Raw genomic sequence first — 21,830 nt, 5'->3', positions numbered from 1 at the left:
TACTTCCCCAACTGTTTTCATTATATCCTGGGTTTACTGCGCTAACTCAATGGTTAATTCAGGTACCATTTTGGTGTTAGTTAGTACGCCCTGCTCTGTATACGACAACTGCGTGGCACGCCACTCTGCTATGGGTCTGGTAGTGTCTACCATAGTTTGCACTTGCATAATCGTGTCAGCTCCTGGATATCTTCGTTATCCACTGTTCGAAATAATATTTTTAACAGTTTTCCTCCTGCTACCAGCCATCCTCATTTCCTACGAACAAGCGTCGGTGTAACAAAGTCAGTGCTCTGCGTCAGCCGAGATCTTGGTTCAAATGGCTCTGAGCCCTATGCGACTTAACTTCTGAGGCCATCAGTCGCCTAGAACTTAGAACTAATTAAACCTAACTAACCTAAGGACATCACACACATCCATGCCCGAGGCAGGATTCGAACCTGCGACCGTAGCGGTCGCTCGGTTCCAGACTGTAGCGCCTAGAACCGCACGGCCACTCCGGCCGGCAGCTAAGATCTCAGTTCGCCATAAAATAATCTCACTTCCTAGAATTCATCTTACACCTCTGTGATGACTGTGTTACTCAGCGCTTAATTGTGCAATTCTATGAATGTATCCTGCAATCTGCGAACTCCGTTGCTTATCTCCCACACATCAACGATCAATCTTAATGTTCATTGTTGACTGTTCAGTAACACAACCGGTTGTCGGGAAAATAACGCACCTGATTCTAACCGTTGACATGCAGTAACATCAGGATTTCCACAACCCATCCGTTTGTCCCTGGTGATCTGCCATCTGAGGAAAGGAACTTCTGTTATTCCGTCACTTCTTCGAAAATGCATATACAAAACAAAACAGCTAAGAAATAATCACGTAACTAAACTACACTAAACTAAACGCCTCCCACACAGGCCATGAAGGCCCAAAGGTACCGACTGGCCGCCGTGTCATCCTAAGCCCACAGGCGTCACTGGATGCAGATATGGAGGGGCATGTGGTCAGCACACCGCTCTCCCGGCCGTATGTCAGTTTCCGAGACCGGAGCCGCTACTTCTCAATCAAGTAGCTCCTCAGCTTGCCTCACAAGGGCTGAGTGCACCCCGCTTGCCAACAGCGCTCGGCAGACCGGATGGTCACCCATCCAAGTGCTAGCCCAGCCCGACAGCGCTTAACTTCGGTGATCTGACGGGAACCGGTGTTACCACTGCGGTGAGGCCATTGGCAGTATAACACGTAACCAACATACAAATGTAACGACCTACAGTAACTAATACAAATTCACAATACACTCAGCAAAGAAAAGAATAATACATGCATTAAACCGTTCATAGGAATACCACAACTAAACTCAAATACTACTACTTGTCATGCGACTCACTAAGTATTTTATGCTATGTGCATCGTGCTTGTCCAGTAGTACACGGTCTTTTTTTATTCTTTTCAGACGTTTTCATGCACCCTGACTCCATCGTCAGGACTTGTACCAATGCATCCACTATTCTCCTAAAAGATTTAATCCTACATACGTGGACAATAGACGTTTTAGTTGGAAACTGCACTTCATCATTCACTGGAGAAGTCATTTAAATGAGTTGATACAGACATTGATATTTAGTCGAGAACTTCTTTGTCTTTACCATAGGCGTTTAGGAGTTAGTTACTAACACCCATTGTCCCACTTTATATAGTGGCAATTTTCCCACCCATTTTCCCATATTCTTTTTGTAATTTTTTTAACTGATTTGCAGTTAGGTCCTAATTTAGGACTCATGGCAGCAAAGTGAGACGACGTTTTCCTACTGTGAAAAGTTGATAGACTAGTACCAGTTTGTACTTTACAGTTATACGCACAAACTACGTACTGCAGATATGTCTCACAGTCACTATGATGGCTGTTAACATAATACCTCAACATTTTAGGAATGGTCCTATGCACTAGTGCCATCCTGTCATTAGTTTGTGGGTAGAACACACTTGTCCTTAACTTCCAGGTATGAAGTACGTGACATATCTGCTTCATCAAGTCTGACACAAAATTTCTCCCCTGAGCTGAAAATAGGGTATTAGGCTCACCAAATTTAAGTTTCCATCTGTTAACTAAAGCCTAGGCGACCGTACCGAATTGTCACCAGTGTCAAGAAACTTGAAAAATGATCTATAAATGTCAGTTCATATTCATTTCCAGCGTGTGCCCTTTTAAATTTCGTGAGATATCAATCCCAGTCATTCAAAAGGATTTAAAAACCTATGGAACTCTTTGTAAAGGGGTTTCTTGATAACTAATATCAGCTCTTTGTGCACAAGGTACACAGTCCTTCACGTATTGGTCGACATCATGTTTTGTTGTTCTCCACCAGAATCGTTCTGCTACTCATGTGTCCATTGTCCCGCATCCTCTGTGACGTAACAAAGTATGGTAGATGCTTGTCGTAACACTTTGTCCTTGAGTGCCGCCGAAACCACCATGCATGATCTGTATTTCGTCGTTCCGCAGTGCAAGCCCTCATGTATCAAGAACTGTGTTTTTTGTGGTTGTGACCTGAATGTCTAACAGGCTTTGTTGGCTACTTGTGCTCTCTGTCACTGTTACACTTTTGCCTAGCGTGTTCAGCACTGTAACCTTCCTACTCAATGTATCTACATTTGTGTGCTTCCTGTCTTGTTTATAAATCACCTCATAATCAAAATCACAGAATTTGAATACCCATCTCATTAACCTATCTGATGAGTCATTCAGCCCTAACAGCCATTTTAATGATGCGCGGTCTGTGACAACCTTAAACTTCTGTTCATATAATAACAACGAACCAATGCTATTCCATATATCATCGCCAACATTTCTTTTTCCATAATGGAGCAGTTATGCTCCACTTTTTTCAGTTGCTTTCACACATTTGCTACTGGATGTTCCTACTCATCGATATTCTGCCCCAAATTACAACTAGAAGATGATAAATCCCTTCTCAAAATCAGGAAAGACCAGTATTTGATCAGAAACTTATGCTGCCTTCAGTGCTTCAAATCGTGTTTGGCGTTCTGCTGACCAAATAAATTTTATACCTTCCTCAGCAATTGATTCTTAGACCCCGCTACCTGCGGAAACTTCTTTACGAGTTTGTAATAATCACTGCATAAATCCAGGAATGACTTTAGTAGTTTTGCAGTATGTGACGATTTAAAGTTCCAGACTGCCCCTGTTAAGTGAAGAGAAGCTTGAACACCTTTCCAGAAATCACACGTTCAAGGTAGTTTACCCACGTTTGTGCAAAATGAACTTGTCTGTACAAAGTGGCAGTTGTGGCGATCATAGCCTGTTGAATATGACTTCCTAGCGTTCCTCATGCTATGGTATATCCTTTGAGAGTACAATAATATAACCATACATATAATTTGCAGGTTTTGGGTTTTAACCCATGTAAGACCTCACCTAATAACATTTCGAAGATGGCTGACACATTTTCAGACTGAGCAACATAGTTTTATACTATTAATGTCTCCACATGATTGTAAAGGTGGCCTTTGGTCTAGCTTCCATGTCTAGCTCCAGCTTGTGATATCCACTTCTTATATTTATAGTTGTAATGTACTGGCACTGTCCTATAATGTCCAACATTTCCGTAATATTGAGGATGGGATATGAATCTGCCACAGTTTTCCCATTCAAGTAGCGGTAATCACAACACAATATGTACTTTTTAGTACTGTGGAAGACTATTCGGCACAGTGACAACATTTGCATCCCATAAGCTATCACTGCTATCTATTCTTTCTTCCATTAACTGCTGTTCTATAAACTCCTCCATAATAAGTTGCAAAAACATTGCTATGTGGCATGGCAGTAGGGAACTCACTTCCTTCCTAAAATTGGAGCCATTAAATTCAATTTATAAATTAAAGTTTAATTGAATTACATCAATTAAAGTTATTAATTTTAATCAGATGTAAAACAACTAAAAGTCTCACACATGAAAAAGTTTAAATTCTTTATTTTTTAACTTTTTAATTTTTTAATTTAAACTTATCTTAGTTTTAAAAATATAATAAATTTTTCCTTATAAATTATACCAAAAAATATCTTAGAAATTAGCATTAAACTCATTTTTCTACCTTAAAAATCTAATAAATTAAAGACACAAAAATATGACTAATATATGGGTTGAATTTAAATTTAATTGAAATGCGTTTAATAAAGCAAAAGAAAAAAGTTAAATGTAATATCTGCAATAAAATTGTAAATCATATTTAATTAAAGAACATTTGAGAATTAAAAAACATAATGAGGGTACTGATCAACTGAAAATAAAATTACGTGATAAGTACAATTCATAATTCATAGTTACTTATAAAGAAAATATTACAGAAAAGTCAAATTCTCTCTGTTTATGACTGTAACAAAATTGCTAATTATCATAAAACAAGATAATTTATTTTGACATGTTTATTGTGATAATTATGACTTACCAAAACATATTGTGATTATTGTTATTTGCCAAATGTATTGAAAAATATATAGAAGTTATAGATTATTTTAGTAAGTTTCTCACTCAACAACGAAAAAACAAATATGTGAATTAGAAATATTTTTTTCAAAAATTCTCAGTCAGTGTTCTATGTTGAATACTATAAGCAAAAACAACACATTTTGTCTAATTCTTCATTTTCCCTTAGTGCATCTACCACATACACTTCATGTGGTTAATCATTATCAACGGAAACGTACACTAACTTCCTTATACCTGCTAGTATTTTAGTGTGGGAACAGATCTTTAGCACACATATTCGCAGTTTAGTGGGCAACACCTTCGTGAGGGCTATGCTCTAACATGGCTGCATGCTATGTCCAATTGAAAGTCATTGTTATGTATTATGATGATAATGAATTGCATTTCTTCAGGTAGTCATATAGTTAGTATGAATAATATAAGAAACAGCAATGTGAAAAGAATCTGTCCTTAAATAGTTGATGCAATGAGCAAAACTGTTAATGTTCTTCTTATTTCATGGATACATTTGTGGCTCCAAACGTCCTCTCCTCTACGGAATGATGTAAAGGTCCAGGTTTTATGTACGTAAGTGAAGATACAAATCCACATTTTCATCACATTTACTTTATTTCCCATCCCGATATGGCAAACAATGACATTTATACACCTTCTTGCCGGCCGTGGTGGCCAAGCGGTTCTAGGCAGTTCAGTCTGGAACCGTGAGACCGCTATGGTCGCAGGTTCGAATCCTGCCTCGGGCATGGATGTGTGTGATGTCCTTAGGTTAGTTAGGTTTAAGTAGTTCTAAGTTCTAGGGGACTGATGACCTCAGATGTTAAGTCCCATAGCGCTCAGAGCCATTTGAACCATTTATACACCTTCTTTCTGCATATCGCTAAATAGAGTCTCCTTCCAAGCATACACATATTTAATACTAGTCGCTGTCCTCAACTAACAAGATCGTAAAACATTTCCAATTCATTTTTAATACAAATCACAGTTTCCAACGTAAAAGTCGTACATGTGGAGCTTTCTGTCCACAACACAAAGACGAACTTACAAATCTGCATCTAGACAGAGACTGTCCCACTCGATCTCGAAACAAAGGCTAAGTTTTGTCGCGTATGACATATGATAAATTGTATTACTGCTTGAGATTCGACATTGTTCTAGAACGCGCAATTGGTCCTAAACTTTTCTACATAGTTTTCTACATACATGAGCGAACAATTATAATGAAAACACACCTCATGAGATTAGCAAAATTTATAAAGATAATACTAATTATATATATTGCTGTACATATTTTTAAAATAGACTTTTCTAAAACTTATGGTGTATGTCGAGGCGCCAAAATAATAAACGTTTTCTATTTTCCTGCATATGACGGATTTTCATGAACAATTGTGTTCCCTTTCAATAAATTATAATAGTTTTTAATTTAATGGATAATTAAATGATATGACAAATTTCGTAGCAAATTATCTGTAAAGTGCGAAATAAATTATAAGTCATTTGTGGTCAAATGAAACAAACTGAATTAATAGGATAACCAACTTCTTTTGAAAAAAAATTAAAGTAATGTTCAAAGTACAAAACTGTCAAAGCTTTCGTGGCCACTTGTTCACAAACTGCCTCTTGGCTTCTGTCTCGGGTTCTTCGGCCGACGTTTGTCTGATGAGTATTCTGGCGTTTCGCCAGCACAAGTAGCTGGCATTCTCGAAGCTTCACCCTCCATTGCTGGTGGTTGACTGGAGCCGAGCTCGCGGCCACAGACTTACGTCCAAGGGCTTCTCCGCGGCCATTTCCGGTGCAGTTCTCCTCTTGCTACCTGCAACGGTCGTTCGCTGCAGCACTTGAATCCAGGATCCGTTTACCTAGAGGCTTTCTACTTCCTTGTTGAAGTTAATCTCGTATTTGTGTCTTTCTATAGCTTCTCTGAACAAGCGGGCTTGATAGCTCTTCTCTACAGCCAGAACTTTCGTGTCGGCGAATTTTACCATGTGGTCGGCCTCACACAGCGCGTGCTGTGCCACGGATGATTTCTCCACCTGCCCTAATCTGCAATGCTGCTTATGTTCTGTGATCCTGGTGTTGACTGATCGTCCAGTCATTCCAACACAAACTTTTTCTCATGTGCATGATGTGGTATATTCCCGTAATTGCAAGTGGGTCCCTGTTCTCCTTTGCCGACCTCAGACACACTTTGATCTCCTTTGCTAATCTGTCCGTCACTCTCGGAATATACTGCATAAAGGTCATACCTGACATTTCTTTTTCCGATGTGTCACTTCGTCGAGTGTTTGAGTCTGTTATACTTCTAATGTAAGTTGCTGAGTACCCATTGCTCCTCAGAACACTTTCCAGGTGCTGCATTTCGCGTATAAGGTACTGCGACTCACATATTCGTCTTTCTCGCGTTCGAGTGTATTAATCATGCCTCTTTTGTGGTTCGTGTGGTGATTTGACAGTTGGTGCACGTATCGGTCGGTGTGCGTCGGTTGTCGATACGCGATGTGCCCCAGGTTTTCACCATCCCTTGTGACCATTACATCTAAAAACGGTACATGTTTGTCCTTTTCTACTTCCATGGTAACTTTTATGTTGGCATGGAGGCTGTTCAGATGTCTTAGGAAGTTAGCGAGCTGTTCCTCAACGTGGCAGCACACAACGAACGTATCGTAGATGTATCTGTACCACGCCTTAGGTTTACAAGGTACCAAGACCAGTGATTGTGCTTAGAAATGTTCCATGAATAAGTTGGCTACCACTGGACTAAAAGGACTTTCGCTTGTGACGCCTTCCAGCTGTTCATAAAAGTTGCCATTCAACATGAAATCGGTCGTGGTGAGGCATGTATGAAAGAGCTTGGCGATGTCTTGCGGGAATACGGAACCATTGTGCTCCAGAGTACCTGATAGGCACTTTCGTAAACAAAGAGCCAACATCAAAGCTGATCAGAATGTGGTTTGGTGCAAGTTTTAGTTTCTTCAGCTTCTCAATGAAATGTCCTGAGTCCTTTATGTATGTGTCAGTCTTCCCCACTTGCGGCTGGAGAGGAGAGGCCAATTGTTTTTCCAGTTTATAAGTCGGTGAACCAGGAGGGCTAACAATCGGTCTTAGTGGAACGTTATTGTTATGGATATTAGGTAATCCATACAGCCCATTTAGTGGGGCTTCTGTGTTGTGCAGGTTCTTCTGTATGTCCACTGCCAGAGAAGTCGCCTTGATTAACCGTTTCGTATTCCGTGTGATACGCTGCGTCGGAGCTGCGCTTAGTTTTCTGTGCGTCATCGGATCTAATAGGTCCCGGATCTTCTGATCATAATCTTCGGCCTTCCTTACAATGGTCTCATTTCCCTTATCGGCAGGCAGTACCAATATACTCTCGCCGACAAGATGGACAGCATCCCTCACAGGAGCATGCAGAACGAACTCGAGCGCTGCACTGAGCGACAGAAGAAAAAGTTTGCAAGATGCAGGAAGCAGATTGACAAGGCGATTCCCGACATGTCACGCACGGTGGTCAACCTCACTGACCGACAAGTGACCAAAGAGGAAGAGTCTATCGTTCAAAACGGAGCGAATTTCGATATCAACCCGAGAACTATACCTATGGAGGACATCATTGCTAATACTGAAACAGCCATTCGGATCCTTGCTTGTGAAAGAACAGAGGAAATACGCACAGAAACAGCCAGAATACTGCGCCGAGCAAAACCACCAGCTTGCATCCTGAAAAAAGCCTAGAACCGCTCGGCCACTCCGGCCGGCGACCCCACCGGGAATTGAAACCGGGACCCCGTGCGGTACAGTGAGGCTACCACTTCAGCACTCTCGAAGACAGCACTTTGCGCCCTCAGGTGAAGACAGCCGATGGTGGTTCGGGATGTCGGTTGTCGGTAAACTAGGCCCAGGTCATTCAGCATGGGTCAAACCAAGATAGTAGCAAATGCTGACGAGCCGGCCAGGGGGCTGCGTGAACACTTCAACATCAGCCAGGATAACCTGTAGTGGAGGACGGCTGCCTACACACGAGTCTTGTACTCATCCGCGATTTGCCAGTGGACAAACTCGGCAGACCACGCCTGTGGTATCCATCTGGTTGCCTGTGATACGGTGTCGAAGCCAGCAAGGAGGTAGCAGGCAGATCATCATCGATCAGCTTGTCGTGGTTTCATTGAACCTTAATAGGCTGTCATTCTCTTTGATTCTAACGACACAGATGACAGCATGACTGCATGTCTCCTTCAGCTCCAAAAGCCTCGTTATTTGAAGGACCGAGCCTCCGAGTATAACGTGGTGGCTATGGTTGTATGAACGTATTTTCCCTCGTTTATGGGTGCCGTCAGAGGATTTTTCCTCCTACGTCTGAGTACAGCAGTGGCGCTCTGGCTCTGAAGCCGCGAAGTGTTACTTCACCTTTCTTTGTTATGTAGCACTCCGACACTAGCGGCTCTGCTTTCTTCCCTTGGAGGTTGTGTGGCAATGCTCGCTTCATGCCCTGACATCGGTGGTACCTCTTGCTGACATTTCGACTGGCACACTGGCCAAGAACTAGCCTTCTCTCTTCTGAACTCATCTGGCAGAACTTTAAACAATTTAAACATGTACAATTAAATTTTTCTGCTGCTCATAAATAACTAAAAAAGTGGCTGGTTGTTATACAGTATTACATGGGGCCTCCCGGCCAACAATGCCATACGATCATTTCCATTTTTTCTTTATATAACATACGAACATCGACCGGGGGCACATGAAACAAAGGTCAATGTATTTTCGCGACTTCACGCATCACCTAAATGCAGTATCAACTCTAATTCTTATAATGAAGTAACAGCAGCAGCCAATAACTGCTAATAATGCTACTTGTTAAGAAGAAACTCCGATTCTTCCATTATCGGTTTCGAACGGATACATTTATCCTCAGACGGCTGCTCACAGTTAAAATTACAGCGTGTACACATGTGATGTTCGCTGGTTGGGTGGTACCTTAGCGTGAATGTACTATACAGAAAAAACTATATCACTTTTCGACAGCATAGCAGTAATCCACTTTCTAGATTTTTTGTGCTGTTTTTGTGTCCATTTGAATAGCGCGCCACACATCACCCATATATTTTTCCTTCCTTGTCATTAATACGATAGAGACATATGACAGAATTTTTCTGGTACATCAAAACACCATAGTTCCATTAAAAACATTGATTCCTACATCTCGGTGAATAATGAGGTTCTGAAAACGGACTGGTCTTAGTTTCATGAGTCCCTTTTCACTCCTTGTTTGCGGCCTTAACTTGCACATTACAAAAACGTAGAGAAAATCACAATATTTTAGAAATAAAAATAAACACTAATTACAGCCGACAGCTTGGTGAAACTGCGAAAGCAAAAGTAAACATATGTGATCGGCTCCTTTACTTTAAGAAACGGCGAGTTAATCCTCTTCTGCTATAGAATAATATAGAGGCTCAAGTTGCAGTTAATTTATTGACAAGCCCACGGTTGGTTTCAACCTTATGGAAAGCCGTTATGTTATTGTCTTTCTCTAAATTAAATCCAACTGGAGCCGTGGCATTCATTATTAATAAGCAGAAGTCAGTTAACTGAAACCTGCAGGCACATACGATGAACGCATTAGAATATTTAAACATGTGCGGCATCTGGAAAATATTGGTAGCTAAGGAAGAGGGAGAACAACAAATGCCAAAGCTCGAAAAACCAGTATAACGAGCATGCAAACAGCAAATCCGCGTGAAAGGGTGAAACAGGCGAAGAAAAAGCCGTAAGTATTTGAACCTAAACTGAATAGTTTAATATCTGAACTGTTTTTGGATTTAGAACGAGACAAAATGCTAAAATGTGTGTAATTCTCAAACAATTTATGAAGTTTTCAGTCAGTGAAACAAAAAACAAATACTAACGAAAAATTGAAGTTTAATAATTACGTAGATATCAGCAGATTTAATAAAGTATACACAAAGTATGAATTCTGAGATATCAGATTTTATATCCTTGTCGTGATCGACGCAAATGTAAGAAGTAGAGAATATTTCCAAACGCTTTCGAATATGTCCAGTAATTTTTGGGACCAGCTTCTGTTCATGACGTTGGTGGTGTTTCGTCATGGCGTGGACCCTACAAGACGATGGAAGCACTGAGGAACGTTGTCGTCAGTTACCATTTTCATATCGGAACCAAGCGAATTTATAATTGATGTACGAATAGGGAGAGTTGAGCATGTGTCTTGTGTTTCAGTTTTGTCCCCAATCACAAATTGCTTCCCCGTTCTTGCTGCCAGAGTGTCTACTTTTGCTGTTGTACAGGGTAGGGAAAATAAAAGTTGTCCAGATATTTTCTTAACATTTGTGGTAGCACTAACGGAGGGGGAAAAGAGCTACAGTTACTTCTAACAGGATGGAGCAACTTCCCATACAGCCGGTCAAACCTTGGAGCACATTTACACAATCTTCACACCTAACAGAGTTGTTAGCAGAGGTCAGTCTGGTCGTGGGCCTAGCTTGCCATCCAGGTCACCTGATCTGTCACTGTGCGATTACTTTGTGTGAGGAGCCCTCAAGTTTAAGTTGTATTGCAACAAACTTTATAGCCTTCAAAAACTCCAGCAGAACATTTCGGGTGAGTCTGCAGCAATCCCAGCGGTCCAGTTTCGACCTCCCTTCAGCAGTTTACTGACCAGTGCCTAACAATGCCAAGAGATGAATGGTAGTGCTTTCAACATGTGTTATAGTCAGGTTAGTGCTGTATTTTCTTTCCTCTGTTGTGTTTCTTTGTAGCCTAGAACTCTGTTCTCCGGACCACTTTTATTTTCCCCTCCTTGTACCTTTCCATTGCTAATAGAATGGTAGTGCTTTCAACATGTGTTATAGTCAGGTTAGTGCTGTATTTTCTTTCCTCTGTTGTGTTTCTTTGTAGCCTGGAACTCTGTTCTCCGGACCACTTTTATTTTCCCCTCCTTGTACCTTTCCATTGCTAATAGTAAACTACTCAGGAATTTTCATACCAGGTAGCTGTCACCACTGTGGGATGAACAGCTATGCTGATCACACAGCTTGGAGTTTTTTATTAATAGGCTACAGCCGTCAGTCGACCGAGCTGGCTTCGATAGGATTACACTTTTCACAGCCATAATCATCCAGGAACAACAGGCAGCGTTTATACAGACCATATTTTACGGATATGTGTGACGGCAATAGCGCTCCATTATCATTACTTTTAATGTGGCTACAATACACAGCAATATTGACATATGGCCCGGCAATACTGCTGACGGATCAAACTGTTGCTGGCAGCTGGTGAGGTGTGGCCGACGAATTGCCGGTGTTGTCCACCAAGGGTGGCGAATATGTCGTGTGGCGTGGTGCTATATATCTCTGGTCTTCTCTCTAAATACTTCTCTCTCATTCCCAGCCTTGCGTCCTCCGTCTCATGCCGACAGTGTTACAGTACCAAATCACGTAATCTGAGAGGTGAGAGATTATCATTTTCGAAAGTTAGCGCGAACTTAGAAGTACACGATTTACTTGTTGTCTATAAGAATACAGAAGTAGGCATACGAGAGAAACCTGAACCTCACAAAACGGCCTTCCATTGGCTAATGCTAATTTAATTTCCCATTCCAAAAAGAGGTACACGTGGGTCATTCATTTTTATTCTGTTGTACTTTATATAGTAGATAAAAGGCTATTATCCTGTACATCAATGGCTTCATTCTGATTGTCTTTTGTTTTGTGTGATTGTATTGCCTTACCTAAATCTTGTGCAATATTAATCTCTTTTTGGGAACCTTACGAAGTATTTTTTTTTAATATCACTGTCTCAAGAGATCTGTTGAAGCGCTCAACCACCGAAGGTTTCATATACGAAAAAGTGGAGTAATTATTAACTTTGAGATGTTGGATTAACTATTTAAAACTTGCATTATAAAATTCATTTCCTAAATCAGTTTGTTTATATGATGGTATTGTACAACTTTTTAGGTATATACTTCTATGCAAATTTGCAATTCCTACAACAACTTTCGTTTTCAGAGCAGCGTTAAATGTGTATTTGAAGTAAACATCTATCGCTGCTAATAAATATTTGTGCCCAGAATTCCATGTGGAATAAACAATCATACTACTAAATCTACTTGGTGAAAATCATCAAGCCCCTTCATGATAACTGATCGTTTTGGATATGTCCTGCAGGCAGAGCAATTCACCTCAGGCGGCTTGCATCTCTCAGACTTCTTAATTTGTTAATGTTTATTGAAGCAAACATGGTTTCGCACTGAAGATACTGACCTAAAATGCTTGCCTACATAAATTATGAGATCATAGTTTCACGGGATATCAGAGAATGAAAAATTTTAAAGAAGCATTCTTGAATGTATTTTAACTTTTTAAAGTAATATTACTTTGACTTTTTCCATACACCGATCTCCAAGCACACTGCAAGATTTTCTACACGTTTTCAATCCCGCACAATACAAGTTCTACGTGTTTTACCACTCTGACAAGATCTGCATCTAATAAAGTCGATGTTCATCCAACTTTCACTTCTCTCGTAGCCATAACAGGATCGCTAGATTTACTCAAATCCTACAAATTTTTTCTCACACTAAGTAATGTTTCAAAATAGTATTTCATTAGCAGTCTCACATTAGATATGGCCCATACACTTGTCCTCAGGTACACCACAAAAATTTTCTCAACTTCTTCAACAATCGACAATATGACATTCTTGTCACTCTAAAAAAAAGGAAAAACTATTCTGCTTAACCCATTTTTTAAACTGTGGTCCCTGGAAAGTCAGTTATCGTGTTATTGTATTGCTCTGTAAGAAACTCATCTTATGTGCAGAAAATTTGTAGAAGATAAAGATACTCTTGAATGAAGTTTTTTTGATGAAATACCATTTCCTGAGCAGTATCACATCAGCTTTAGCCATGCATTCTTCCACAGACACGCTGCAAGATTTTATCAGTGTGTTTGGTGATTTGGTGATGGATATTAGAAGTTCTACGGATTTACCGTTCTGTCAGTATCTACTTCCAACAAAGCTGACAGATATCCAACATTGTCCTCTCCAATTACTATTGTGTTTTTTCCCAAAATTGACGTATATGGTCAACTTCTCCTTCCTCAAAAAGCAAAGCCAATTCTCCTGTTTTATACCAGTTATGTTTCTTTTTCTTTTTCTTTCTCTATGAATCACACCACCTTCACCTATCTTATATTCTTTAAATGTGTGTTATCACAGTCATCTTTCCCTTCCTTGTCCATCCCTTGCTCCATGCCCTTTTCTGCTAGCACTCATAATCAAAAATGTACCCTATTGGAACCTCTAAGTATAGTTGCATTTACCATGTACAAATTTAAACTGTGTTTATGGTTTTCTTCTCTGTACTACTGTAATTTTTATTTTTCTAAATCTAGTATGACATGCTTACTGTAATACATGCATTGCAAAATACGTAAAACGCCTGGTTATCTGTAAGAGAGGGCCTGAAGGAAATCAATAACTAAAATAAATAAAATTTTGTAGTCAGAACGTTTTTGTATTTCCCACTCATATTTTTTGTAACAATTTAGACCATTAATTCAGCACTTATGATGGTGATAACTTCTTGTTGCCCACAATTTATACTTTTATTTTCATTAGAAGATAAACTTTCGCAATAACTTGCCTTCCAATGAAAAGAATACCAGCAACCTTTTTTGGGGAAAGGATTTTTTCCGTCATCCTTAGAGTCTTGTAAGCCAATCAATGTTATCTTCATTCTTAATAAGGAAAAAGATAGTACCCAATAAATTTTTAAACTATGAATACTACGATTTCAAATAATGCCTTGATGAACTGTTCACAAAAGAAAAAGAGAAATCACTCAAGTTAACTGAATATTCTGTCAGTTTTTGGTAGAACAACATTATAATAACCTGTTATATAATTTAACTGTTCTACAGCATTACTTTTATTGTGTTAAACGGTTTTTGGCTTACAAGGACATCTTCAGACATTTACTGAGTATTGTCAACAAAGAAGTTACCATGTTTGCAAACAACATTGGAAGACAAGTTACACATATAGATTGAAGCAGAATCGTACAGTAAGTAACATCTTTGACAGTGTGGTGGTAATGCAATGAAAAAGTAAAAAATTTAACAGTAAAAAAATAAAAAGGGAGTAGACAGAAAAAACTTTAACACAAAATAGCGAAAAATGTAACGCAAAATAGGAACAGCTTGCCTACATAACAGTTTCTATTAATAAACAAAGCTAATAAAATAAAATAAAATTAGTACTTGACAAGGCTACATCAGGAGGTATAAAACATAGGGAGTGATACATAAATCAATTAAAAGAAGAAACAATTATCAGTGTAACTACAGAATACATAAGTAACAGAAGCAATATCAATAAGATAAACAGAAATAAATAAATGCAGGAAAATGGAGGAGTTTGACGGAACATACACTAAATGCAATCTCATCCTATCTGGAAAGCAGTTGCGGAAATACGTGTCTTGATAATGAAAAGCATGGTTGGAAAAACTTGCACTGGATGCAGGTTTTCGACAAGAAGCCCTATTTATAAGCAACTCTCAAAGCTGGTCTTATAGCGTATGTGTCTATCAGCTTATTAACACTTACGCTAGTGTAAAAAGATAGCCGCAAGTCCCATTATCCTAGCAGACACTGAGGGGAGAGAGAGGTGGTATTACACTTGTCCCACACGTTAAGAAAGCTGCTCAATGGTAAGTTTTTAAAGAAAAGTAGCAGAGTTAGCCTCCACATCTGTCCCTTTCTCAAATAATCTCTAGCATGTATGACAAGAGCACATATGTGGACACCCTTTGATGCTAAAAAATAGTTAGCTGCTGTAAGAAGGGTCAATGCACTGGTGTTTTGCCAGGGGGACAACGCCCTCTTCCTGTTACGACCAACTATGAAAATATCTTACGTGATATTATCTGATACGTTTAATCATCAAAATAGCACAACATAACTGATGTAACAGCAAGATAGTACACAAGCTACACAACACGATAAAAAATTAAGACAGTAGACAGCAAAAATACGAATATTCTAGATACACTAACATGGGGGGCACCTTCTGTTATTGCAAATAATGTTCAAGGAATGGTGGCTACGATAAACGAGCTATCATCATCTGACGTTTTTCGATCTCTTTCAGTAATTGTTCACTTTACTAAACAACATTTTAAGGGGGAAGATGAAAATACATCATGGTCTACATTACAAAAATTTGACACATGTAATTACTTTAGATTTTAGACTTACTTGAGGTTATGTCCCACTGGTGGTACAATCAACTAACTATCATCTCTTTCCGTTTTTAGAAGTTTTTCAGTAATGGTTCTCTACCCCAAACACAAAACAACGGCTAGCTGAGATGATAAAATTGATCAATCTTACAGTATATATAATGATGTTAATGAGACGGCCAGGGTGGCCGTGCGGTTCTAGGCACTACAGTCTGGAACCGCGCGACCGCTACGATAGCAGGTTCGAATCCTGCCTCGGGCATGGATGTGTGTGATGTCCTTAGGTTAGTTAGGTGTAAGTAGTTCTAAGTTCTAGGAGACTGAAGACCTTAGAAGTTAAGTCCCATAGTGCTAGAAACTAGAACTAGAAAATGATGTAATATCTTCCAATGTCCAATTATGTGTGGGCTCCTTGTGATGGCACTTTGTTATTAAAGATCAATAATGCTACACAAAAATTGTTTACTTTTGAGCCACCACTGAAACAGTAATATATATTGGCTCTGTGAGATCAGAACTGAAAACCTGAAATACTGGCCCTGGCTCCATGACGTCAGAATCCAAGATGGCGACCTGACCTTCACAGCTGGCTCTATAAGGTCAGAGTCCAAAATCTAGAATACTGGCCCTGACGTGATACTGTGACATCCCCTATGCCGTCAGATTTGATGAGACAAGGAATGTTTGTTTCCAAAAACAAATCCAAGCTGTGGTTTCTTAACAGCTTTCTCCGCAACCTACTGTTCACTCAGAGACGTGTATGGTCCCTACACGACAGCCACCGGATTCTACCCTGACGTTACCCACCGTTGCACCAAATTAATGATCAACTGTCCGACGTTTAAGAAATCCCCTCACTCCTCAGACATCATAGTTTAAACAATTAAGCTTGGAGTTGGGTTGCCTTAAGTTTCATTCCAAATAGCGTGCTGTTACAACCTATCAATGCGGCACACCATTAGGTGGGAGTCACGCGACTGTCATCCGATGACAGCCGGCCAAATTTGCAGTGCCCCTTGCAGGGCCATGAGCACAGAGGCCCAGTCGCCCTGAATCATGCCATCGTCTGCCAGTGAGAGCCCTATGCACAGAGGTGCCACATACATACTGTCGATTCAGATGCGTAACGCGAAGTTGAAGATACATGGTGGACGCTTGTGTGCTGGCTCTGAAGGAGAAAAAATGATGAAGTGCTATGCTTGTAAAAGTCGTGACAAAAAATTTTGTATGGAATGGATGGTGGCTCTTTACCAGCAATAACATAGCCAGCCAACCCAGAACTATTGTAAGCTCACCGTTCTTATATGCAGCCGCCATGTAGCAACAACATCTCGGAATGAAACACACTTATGCTTATTTACATCTCGAATTGTAGCAATCAAAAACGTGTCAGATACATATGACCGGGATGTATGATATTTTCTACATGAGTAGTGGTCAATATCTTAGCTGTACACAGCATTTCCAAAAGAAAAACTGAACTACCATTATCTTCTCCATGTCAGCTGCTTGACGTCATATGTAGTCAAGAGCCTCCAGCAACAGCCATTTAACGGTAATGACATGTTAAAGAGACAGTCAACCAGCGTTGTCTATAATTCGTGCTCATCTTCCAGGCAGAGAGCGACACATGACACCAACCATGTGACAGGGTTTCACATCTCGGGCCCCACCTCACTGTATGTTTTACAATGCATACTTAACATCAGACGTCTCCATATGATTTCTAAATGGGGACAGGAAATACAAATACAATAAGATACTGAATTGCCACGTCAGTTCTATGATAAAATCAATGAATAACATATCGAAATCAATTAAATTTCCACCTAAAGAAATATATATATATCCGAACATTATAAATTCCAGTCAATGATCGGTTCATTTAGACTACAGGACCCAATTTAGTTCCATGGCTTCTTGGGGCCCGTGCCACACTCGAGCCCTACCATTAGTTCTTATATATATATATGCTCTTACCTTTTTAAAACGAATATTCTACCGAAAACACCGAATTTTGAGTTTAAAACAGTGAATATCCACTGAATCTGCCAGCAGACCGGAGACGAGTCCCGAGTTGTCGCTACGCTGTCGTTAGCCAGGTTCCATTGATGGCACATTTTCGTGACCGTAATCGATCGGCGGCGGCTGATAATTCGAGCTATCGAAGTTTCAATTCAATTTTGTTTTGAAGCAGCCAATATTGTACCGAAATCAGTGACATTTGTACCTAAAGAAATGGGAAATTCTTCTCGAGCTATGCTCTTTCGTTTGCTACAGCGAGTATTGTACCGATAACAGCCAATCTTGTGTTGAAATCGGCGAATATACTACAAGATAATCAATTTTCCGCATCAAAGCTATCGCCCCTAAAGTTGGACATATACGTCAAAGAATCAAATATAATTACCCGCTCAGAAAGCGGCACATAACACCAACCATGTGACAGCGTTTCACATCTGGGGCCCCATCTCACTATATGTTTTACAATGCATACTTAACATCAGACGTCTCCATATGATTTCTAAATGGAGACAGGCAACACAAATACAATAAGATACTGAATTGCCACGTCAGTTCTATGATAAAATCAATGAATAACATATAGAAATCAATGAAATTTCCGCCTAAAGAAATGTTAAGCTCCTTTCCACGTACAATCTTACCTTTTCCAAACGAATATTGTACCGAAAACACTGAATTTTGAGTTTAAAACAGTGAATATCCACTGAATTATCACTTTAAGATGCATCCAGATTTTTTTAACCTTTAGACAGTTCATAATAGCCTCAAAAAGTTCGAGTATGTGAGTGGCTCGAAGACTTCTTAAGTAATAGAACCCAATACGTTGTCCTCGATGGTGAGTGTTCATCGGAGGTGAGGGTATCATCTGGAGTACCCCAGGGAAGTGTGGTAGGTCCGCTGTTGTTTTCTATCTACGTAAATGATCTTTTGGATAGGGTGGATAGCAATGTGCGACTGTTTGCTGATGATGCTGTGTTGTACGGGAAGGTGTCGTCGTTGAGTGACTGTAGGAGGATACAAGATGACTTGGACAGGATTTGTGATTGGTGCAAAGAATGGCAGCTAACTCTAAATATAGATAAATGTAAATTAATGCAGATGAATAGGAAAAAGAATCCCGTAATATTTGAATACTCCATTAGTAGTGTAGCGCTTGACACAGTCACGTCGATTAAATATTTGGGCGTAACACTGCAGAGCGAATGAGATGGGACAAGAATGTAATGGCAGTTGTGGGGAAGACGGATAGTCGTCTTCGGTTCATTGGTAAAATTTTGGGAAGATGTGGTTCATCTGTAAAGGAGACCGCTTATAAAACACTAATACGACCTATTGTTGAGTACTGCTCGAGAGTTTGGGATCCCTATCAGGTCGGATTGAGGGAGGAGATAGGAGCAATTCAGAGGCGGGCTGCTAGATTTGTTACTGGTAGGTTTGATCATCACGCGAGTGTTACGGAAATGCTTCAGGAACTCGGGTGGGAGTCTCTGGAGGAAAGGAGGCGTTCTTTTCGTGAATCGCTACTGAGGAAATTTAGAGAATCAGCATTTGAGGCTGACTGCAGTAAAATTTTACTGCCGCCAACTTATATTTCGCGGAAAGATCACAAAGATAAAATAAGAGAGATTAGGGCTCGTACAGAGGCATATAGGCAGTCATTTTTCCCTCGTTCTGTTTGGGAGTGGAACAGGGAGAGAAGATGCTAGTTGTGGTACGAGGTACCCTCCGCCACGCACCGTATGGTGGATTGCGGAGTATGTATGTAGATGTAGATTTAGGGAATTTGTATCTGCCGCATTCTGATTCTCGTGGCTGAACAGGGCGAGCTATGTTTCACACACAGTCAATGCTTCTGGAATGCATGATGTTGTTCTGTCTCCAGTAAGGGTACAAAACGTGTTCCAAAATAGAACAGTAGACTAGCACTTGCATTATAGACCTTTAGTTATGTGCATCAACTCGATGACAGTTCTTGGAAAATGAGAGTTCCTACTTACTAGCATGTTGGTCCACCTCTTTTCTCGACGAATACAGTGTCGCAGTTCTGTGTCACATAGAGTGGACAAGCTCTTGATAGGCTGAAAGGGACTGAAAAGTGCAATTCTCCGATAAATCATTTATCGTCTTTCTTGAGTGAAATACACTGAGGCAACGGAAGTCATGAAATATCTCCTAACATACCTATTTTTTCCTGCCGTAGTGCAGCAGCTCGACGTGGCATGGACTCAAAAAGTCGTTGGAACAATTGCGAAAGTGTCGCCGGTGCAGAATTTTGTGCACAAACTGACCTCTCGATTAAATCCCATAAATGTTCAATGGGATTCATGTCGGGCACTCTGAGTGGCCAAATCATACGCTCGAATTATCCAGAATGTTCTTCAAACCAGTCGTGCACAATTGTGGCCCGGTACATCGCGCACTGTTACCCATAAAAATTCCACCCTTGGTTGGCTGCAAATGGTCTTCAGCTAGCCGAACATATCAATTTCCAGTCAATGATCGGTTCAGTTAGACTACAGGACCCAGTTCATTCCATATACGGAGTGATCAAAAGGTCAGTATAAATTTGAAAACTTAATAAACCACGGAATAATGTAAATAGAGAGGTAAAAATCGACACACATGCTTGGAATGACATGGGATTTTATTAGGACAAAAAAAAATTGCTAGACGCGTGAAAGATCTCTTGCGCGCGTCGTTTGGTGATGATCGTGTGCTCAGCCGCCACTTTCGTCATGCTTGGCCTCCCAGGTCCCCAGATCTCAGTCCGTGCGATTATTGGCTTTGGGGTTACCTGAAGTTGCAAGTGTATCGTGATCGACCGACATCTCTAGGGATGCTGAAAGACAACATCCAACGCCAATGCCTCACCATAACTCCGGACATGCTTTACAGTGCTGTCCACAACATTATTTCTCGACTACAGCTATTGTTGAGGAATGATGGTGGACATATTGAGCATTTCCTGTAAGGAACATCATCTTTGCTTTGTCTTACTTTGTTATGCTAAGGAAAGATAAACAGAGAAGCCTGTCACATATAAAGAAGGTATTACATTTAATCTTGCTCGAAATTTTCTCATGAAGCGTCCAAAAAAGTCTTTATCTGCCAAATGAAATATTATTTGTTGTATTCATGAACTGAAAAATAGGGCTACCAACGAAATGCAGTCCAATTTTAAGTTCCTTGTAAAATTTAATCCAAAATAGAATGAGTATGTTTACAACTGTCACAGTCTATATACCTACGTTAAGTAATTATTCACAAGTTTTTTTGTAGATTTTATTTTTGTTGAGAATAATAATCCTCCAGATTCAAAACGTAAGCCCGCATCTCGTGGTCGTGCGGTAGCGTTCTCGCTTCCCACGCCCGGGTTCCCGGGTTCGATTCCCGGCGGGGTCAGGGATTTTCTCTGCCTCGTGATGGCTGGGTGTTGTGTGCTGTCCTTAGGTTAGTTAGGTTTAAGTAGTTCTAAGTTCTAGGGGACTTATGACCACAGCAGTTGAGTCCCATAGTGCTCAGAGCCATTTGAACCATTTCAAAACGTAAACTGTCACCTGTAGTCATTGGTACGATTTCAGGTAAAATCCCTCTTTCAGTGTTATTAACAAACCTTTTATTTTCATGTTGGCTGTGCGTGCTCACACAGCCAGCCCCTTCGTTTATATCTTTAATATTCATTTGTCTGCAAGCGCTGCCAACGGTAGGCTACCCGTAGACGCGAAGTATAAATACACAAATAGTCACGAGTAATGTCAGCACTGCACTTAGCAGCTGACGCTGCCTTCCCCTCACCTCCACAACCCCTCGTAAAGCTACCTTTCCCCACAAACCCCGCGCGATTCGTCAACAGGCAGCAGAGGGAGGACTGAAGTGAAGGGAGAATGAGTGACGTAGCGCCGATGTAGTGGGAGAGGGAGAGGAGAAGAGAGTGAGTGAACTAGAAAAAAGTGTGGAGTGTGCTATCTGTGAAGAGTTTGAAGTACCAGTTCATTGAAATTGAGTGGTTAGTTCACACTTCACTGAAG

The 21,830-nt window shown here is 40.3% G+C and overlaps 1 pseudogene; it reads right to left on the bottom strand.

The window, feature by feature from the left end:
• Nucleotides 1–1,108: 1,108 nt before the first annotated feature.
• On the bottom strand, nucleotides 1,109–1,226 carry LOC126185474 (5S ribosomal RNA; annotated as a pseudogene).
• Between the last annotated feature and the right edge of the window lie 20,604 nt (nucleotides 1,227–21,830).

This window comes from Schistocerca cancellata, chromosome 4 (assembly GCF_023864275.1).
Source record: "Schistocerca cancellata isolate TAMUIC-IGC-003103 chromosome 4, iqSchCanc2.1, whole genome shotgun sequence".
Taxonomy (NCBI): domain Eukaryota; kingdom Metazoa; phylum Arthropoda; class Insecta; order Orthoptera; family Acrididae; genus Schistocerca; species Schistocerca cancellata.
Note: the sequence above shows the minus strand (reverse complement) of the source record. Positions and strands in the feature narration are given on the sequence as shown.